This window comes from Anthonomus grandis, chromosome 6 (genome assembly GCF_022605725.1).
Source record: "Anthonomus grandis grandis chromosome 6, icAntGran1.3, whole genome shotgun sequence".
In the NCBI taxonomy this organism is placed as follows: domain Eukaryota; kingdom Metazoa; phylum Arthropoda; class Insecta; order Coleoptera; family Curculionidae; genus Anthonomus; species Anthonomus grandis.
The window spans coordinates 1-6,464 of NC_065551.1; positions in this window are offsets into that span (position 1 = coordinate 1).

Genomic DNA, 6,464 nt, shown 5'->3' on the forward strand with positions numbered 1-6,464 from the left:
ATACACATCTCGTGAGAGTTTCCCGATAGCTCCCATAGAAGCCGAGATATCGAACTTCAAAGTTTGGGTTTTTTCATTTTTCGGGTATACCCCCCCGTATCGAATTTTTTCACCAAAAATTGATTTTTTTCGAAATCAAACTAAATATACCAGCGTATTATTTGGGTCACCTAGATTACGAAAACACCGGGTTATAACAGGATCCGAGCAGAACTAAGGGAATGAGAGCACTTTGAAAATCCTAAAAAAGTCGTTTTCGTCGTCCGTTTTTGAGGCCAAAAATGGGCATCAAAAATGCCATATCTCAATTATCGTAAGAGCTACGACCTTGCGGATGGTCTCGTTGGATTCAGAATGACGAAACTAAGGCAAAACCGTTGGAATTTTCCCGATAGCTCCCATAGAAGCCGAGATATCGACCTTTAAAGTTTGGGTTTTTTCATTTTTCGGGTATACCCCCCGTATCGAATTTTTTCACCAAAAATTGATTTTTTTCGAAATCAAACTAAGTATACCAGCGTATTATTTGGGTCACCTAGATTACGAAAACACCGGGTTATAACAGGATCCGAGCAGAACTAAGGGAATGAGAGCACTTTGAAAATCCTGAAAAAGTCGTTTTCGTCGTCCGTTTTTGAGGCCAAAAATGGGCATCAAAAATGCCATATCTCGGCTATCGTAAGAGCTACGACCTTGCGGATGGTCTCGTTGGATTCAAAATGACGAAACTAAGACAAAACCGTTGGAATTTTCCCGATAGCTCCCATAGAAGCCGAGATATCGAACTTCAAAGTTTGGGTTTTTTCATTTTTCGGGTATACCCCCCCGTATCGAATTTTTTCACCAAAAATTGATTTTTTTCGAAATCAAACTAAATATACCAGCGTATTATTTGGGTCACCTAGATTACGAAAACACCGGGTTATAACAGGATCCGAGCAGAACTAAGGGAATGAGAGCACTTTGAAAATCCTAAAAAAGTCGTTTTCGTCGTCCGTTTTTGAGGCCAAAAATGGGCATCAAAAATGCCATATCTCAATTATCGTAAGAGCTACGACCTTGCGGATGGTCTCGTTGGATTCAGAATGACGAAACTAAGGCAAAACCGTTGGAATTTTCCCGATAGCTCCCATAGAAGCCGAGATATCGACCTTTAAAGTTTGGGTTTTTTCATTTTTCGGGTATACCCCCCGTATCGAATTTTTTCACCAAAAATTGATTTTTTTCGAAATCAAACTAAGTATACCAGCGTATTATTTGGGTCACCTAGATTACGAAAACACCGGGTTATAACAGGATCCGAGCAGAACTAAGGGAATGAGAGCACTTTGAAAATCCTGAAAAAGTCGTTTTCGTCGTCCGTTTTTGAGGCCAAAAATGGGCATCAAAAATGCCATATCTCGGCTATCGTAAGAGCTACGACTTTGCGGATAGTCTCGTTGGATTCAAAATGACGAAACTAAGACAAAACCGTTGGAATTTTCCCGATAGCTCCCATAGAAGCCGAGATATTGACCTTCAAAGTTTGGGTTTTTTCATTTTTCGGGTATACCCCCCCGTATCGAATTTTTTCACCAAAAATTGATTTTTTTCGAAATCAAACTAAATATACCAGAGTATTATTTGGGTCACCTAGATTACGAAAACACCGGGTTATAACAGGATCCGAGCAGAACTAAAGGAATGAGAGCACTTTGAAAATCCTGAAAAAGTCGTTTTCGTCGTCCGTTTTTGAGGCCAAAAATGGACATCAAAAATGCCATATCTCGGCTATCGTAAGAGCTACGACCTTGCGGATAGTCTCGTTGGATTCAAAATGACGAAACTAAGACAAAACCGTTGGAATTTTCCCGATAGCTCCCATAGAAGCCGAGATATCGACCTTCAAAGTTTGGGTTTTTTCATTTTTCGGGTATACCCCCCCGTATCGAATTTTTTCACCAAAAATTGATTTTTTTCGAAATCAAACTAAGTATACCAGCGTATTATTTGGGTCACCTAGATTACGAAAACACCGGGTTATAACAAGATCCGAGCAGAACTAAGGGAATGAGAGCACTTTGAAAATCCTGAAAAAGTCGTTTTCGTTGTCCGTTTTTGAGGCCAAAAATGGGCATCAAAAATGCCATATCTCGGCTATCGTAAAAGCTACGACCTTGCGGATGGTCTCGTTGGATTCAGAATGACGAAACTAAGACAAAACCGTTGGAATTTTCCCGATAGCTCGCATAGAAGCCGAGATATCGACCTTCAAAGTTTGGGTTTTTTCATTTTTCGGGTATACCCCCCGTATCGAATTTTTTCACCAAAAATTGATTTTTTTCGAAATCAAACTAAGTATACCAGCGTAATATTTGGGTCACCTAGATTACGAAAACACCGGGTTATAACAGGATCCGAGCAGAACTAAGGGAATGAGAGCACTTTGAAAATCCTGAAAAAGTCGTTTTCGACGTCCGTTTTTGAGGCCAAAAATGGGCATCAAAAATGCCATATCTCGGCTATCGTAAGAGCTACGACCTTGCGGATGGTCTCGTTGGATTCAAAATGAGGAAACTAAGACAAAACCGTTGGAATTTTCCCGATAGCTCCCATAGAAGCCGAGATATCGACCTTCAAAGTTTGGGTTTTTTCATTTTTCGGGTATACCCCCCCCGTATCGAATTTTTTCACCAAAAATTGATTTTTTTCGAAATCAAACTAAATATACCAGCGTATTATTTGGGTCACCTAGATTACGAAAACACCGGGTTATAACAGGATCCGAGCAGAACTAAGGGAATGAGAGCACTTTGAAAATCCTGAAAAAGTCGTTTTCGTCGTCCGTTTTTGAGGCCAAAAATGGGCATCAAAAATGCCATATCTCGGCTATCGTAAGAGCTACGACCTTGCGGATGGTCTCGTTGGATTCAAAATGACGAAACTAAGACAAAACCGTTGGAATTTTCCCGATAGCTCCCATAGAAGCCGAGATATCGACCTTCAAAGTTTGGGTTTTTTCATTTTTCGGGTATACCCCCCCGTATCGAATTTTTTCATCAAAAATTGATTTTTTTCGAAATCAAACTAAGTATACCAGCGTATTATTTGGGTCACCTAGATTACGAAAACACCGGGTTATAACAGGATCCGAGCAGAACTAAGGGAATGAGAGCACTTTGAAAATCCTGAAAAAGTCGTTTTCGTCGTCCGTTTTTGAGGCCAAAAATGGGCATCAAAAATGCCATATCTCGGCTATCGTAAGAGCTACGACCTTGCGGATGGTCTCGTTGGATTCAAAATGACGAAACTAAGACAAAACCGTTGGAATTTTCCCGATAGCTCTCATAGAAGCCGAGATATCGACCTTCAAAGTTTGGCTTTTTTCATTTTTCGGGTATACCCCCCCGTATCGAATTTTTTCACCAAAAATTGATTTTTTTCGAAATCAAACTAAGTATACCAGCGTATTATTTGGGTCACCTAGATTACGAAAACACCGGGTTATAACAGGATCCGAGCAGAACTAAGGGAATGAGAGCACTTTGAAAATCCTGAAAAAGTCGTTTTCGACGTCCGTTTTTGAGGCCAAAAATGGGCATCAAAAATCCCATATCTCGGCTATCGTAAGAGCTACGACCTTGCGGATGGTCTCGTTGGATTCAAAATGACGAAACTAAGACAAAACCGTTGGAATTTTCCCGATAGCTCCCATAGAAGCCGAGATATCGACCTTCAAAGTTTGGGTTTTTTCATTTTTCGGGTATACCCCCCCGTATCGAATTTTTTCACCAAAAATTGATTTTTTTCGAAATCAAACTAAATATACCAGCGTATTATTTGGGTCACCTAGATTACGAAAACACCGGGTTATAACAGGATCCGAGCAGAACTAAGGGAATGAGAGCACTTTGAAAATCCTGAAAAAGTCGTTTTCGTCGTCCGTTTTTGAGGCCAAAAATGGGCATCAAAAATGCCATATCTCGGCTATCGTAAGAGCTACGACCTTGCGGATGGTCTTGTTGGATTCAAAATGACGAAACTAGGACAAAACCGTTGGAATTTTCCCGATAGCTCCCATAGAAGCCGAGATATCGACCTTCAAAGTTTGGGTTTTTTCATTTTTTGGGTATACCCCCCCGTATCGAATTTTTTCACCAAAAATTGATTTTTTTCGAAATCAAACTAAATATACCAGCGTATTATTTGGGTCACCTAGATTACGAAAACACCGGATTATAACAGGATCCGAGCAGAACTAAGGGAATGAGAGCACTTTGAAAATCCTGAAAAAGTCGTTTTCGTCGTCCGTTTTTGAGGCCAAAAATGGGCATCAAAAATGCCATATCTCGGCTATCGTAAGAGCTACGACCTTGCGGATGGTCTCGTTGGATTCAAAATGACGAAACTAAGACAAAACCGTTGGAATTTTCCCGATAGCTCCCATAGAAGCCGAGATATTGACCTTCAAAGTTTGGGTTTTTTCATTTTTCGGGTATACCCCCCCGTATCGAATTTTTTCACCAAAAATTGATTTTTTTTTAAATCAAACTAAATATACCAGAGTATTATTTGGGTCACCTAGATTACGAAAACACCGGGTTATAACAGGATCCGAGCAGAACTAAAGGAATGAGAGCACTTTGAAAATCCTGAAAAAGTCGTTTTCGTCGTCCGTTTTTGAGGCCAAAAATGGGCATCAAAAATGCCATATCTCGGCTATCGTAAGAGCTACGACCTTGCGGATAGTCTCGTTGGATTCAAAATGACGAAACTAAGACAAAACCGTTGGAATTTTCCCGATAGCTCCCATAGAAGCCGAGATATCGATCTTCAAAGTTTGGGTTTTTTCATTTTTCGGGTATACCCCCCCGTATCGAATTTTTTCACCAAAAATTGATTTTTTTCGAAATCAAACTAAATATACCAGCGTATTATTTGGGTCACCTAGATTACGAAAACACCGGGTTATAAGAGGATCCGAGCAGAACTAAGGGAATGAGAGCACTTTGAAAATCCTGAAAAAGTCGTTTTCGACGTCCGTTTTTGAGGCCAAAAATGGGCATCAAAAATGCCATATCTCAATTATCGTAAGAGCTACGACCTTGCGGATGGTCTCGTTGGATTCAGAATGACGAAACTAAGACAAAACCGTTGGAATTTTCCCGATAGCTCCCATAGAAGCCGAGATATCGACCTTCAAAGTTTGGGTTTTTTCATTTTTCGGGTATACCCCCCGTATCGAATTTTTTCACCAAAAATTGATTTTTTTCGAAATCAAACTAAGTATACCAGCGTATTATTTGGGTCACCTAGATTACGAAAACACCGGGTTATAACAGGATCCGAGCAGAACTAAGGGAATGAGAGCACTTTGAAAATCCTGAAAAAGTCGTTTTCGACGTCCGTTTTTGAGGCCAAAAATGGGCATCAAAAATGCCATATCTCAATTATCGTAAGAGCTACGACCTTGCGGATGGCCTCGTTGGATTCAGAATGACGAAACTAAGACAAAACCGTTGGAATTTTCCCGATAGCTCCCATAGAAGCCGAGATATCGACCTTCAAAGTTTGGGTTTTTTCATTTTTCGGGTATACCCCCCGTATCGAATTTTTTCACCAAAAATTGATTTTTTTCGAAATCAAACTAAATATACCAGCGTATTATTTGGGTCACCTAGATTACGAAAACACCGGGTTATAACAGGATCCGAGCAGAACTAAGGGAATGAGAGCACTTTGAAAATCCTAAAAAAGTCGTTTTCGTCGTCCGTTTTTGAGGCCAAAAATGGGCATCAAAAATGCCATATCTCAATTATCGTAAGAGCTACGACCTTGCGGATGGTCTCGTTGGATTCAGAATGACGAAACTAAGGCAAAACCGTTGGAATTTTCCCGATAGCTCCCATAGAAGCCGAGATATCGACCTTTAAAGTTTGGGTTTTTTCATTTTTCGGGTATACCCCCCGTATCGAATTTTTTCACCAAAAATTGATTTTTTTCGAAATCAAACTAAGTATACCAGCGTATTATTTGGGTCACCTAGATTACGAAAACACCGGGTTATAACAGGATCCGAGCAGAACTAAGGGAATGAGAGCACTTTGAAAATCCTGAAAAAGTCGTTTTCGTCGTCCGTTTTTGAGGCCAAAAATGGGCATCAAAAATGCCATATCTCGGCTATCGTAAGAGCTACGACTTTGCGGATAGTCTCGTTGGATTCAAAATGACGAAACTAAGACAAAACCGTTGGAATTTTCCCGATAGCTCCCATAGAAGCCGAGATATTGACCTTCAAAGTTTGGGTTTTTTCATTTTTCGGGTATACCCCCCCGTATCGAATTTTTTCACCAAAAATTGATTTTTTTCGAAATCAAACTAAATATACCAGCGTATTATTTGGGTCACCTAGATTACGAAAACACCGGGTTATAACAGGATCCGAGCAGAACTAAGGGAATGAGAGCACTTTGAAAATCCTGAAA